Source organism: Coturnix japonica, chromosome 1 (assembly GCF_001577835.2).
Source record: "Coturnix japonica isolate 7356 chromosome 1, Coturnix japonica 2.1, whole genome shotgun sequence".
Taxonomy (NCBI): Eukaryota; Metazoa; Chordata; class Aves; order Galliformes; family Phasianidae; genus Coturnix; species Coturnix japonica.
In genome coordinates, this window is record NC_029516.1 from 160,355,286 (window position 1) to 160,355,848 (window position 563).

At 52.6% G+C, this 563-nt stretch overlaps 1 protein-coding gene across 1 annotated transcript in view; it reads right to left on the reverse strand.

The window, feature by feature from the left end:
• The window catches only part of LOC107308338 (proline-rich extensin-like protein EPR1), a 2,547-nt gene that overhangs the window by 1,213 nt on the left and 771 nt on the right, over positions 1 to 563 (reverse strand). The window lies entirely within an intron of this gene.

Here is a 563-nt window from a genome sequence, read left to right on the forward strand (position 1 = left end):
GTATGTGATGGGCGGTGTGAGGTACGGATGGTCCGGTATGTGATGGGTGGTGTGAGGTACAGCTGGTCCGGTATATGATGGGCGGTGTGAGGTACGGATGGTCCGGTATGTGATGGGCGGTGTGAGGTACAGCGGGACCGGTATATGATGGGCGGTGTGTCCACAGAAATGGAGGATAAAGGGCCCTTGCTAAACTGGGGACTTTGGAGACAAACTCCCAAAGACACTTTTGACAGAGATTCCCTGAGGGGAAAACCTCCTCGGAAGAACCCCGGGACCAGCTTGCTGTGGAGCTCCCTGGCTGTCTCCCATCCCCTGCAGGGATGAGTTCCTGAGATCCACAGACCTACTGTGTACCTCGCTGGACCCACGGTGGTGACTATCTCTTTTGCTGTCTGCAAAGACTCCTTCCTTATATTTCCTACTTTCCCTATCGCCCACCTTCCCTTCCCAATCTCCCTAAAAACAGCTAGGACTTTAATAAACTGGTTGGACCAACATTTGAACCGGTGCTTCTTAATCTCACGCTGGGTATACACATATCAAAGAACCTTGCCTCCCTC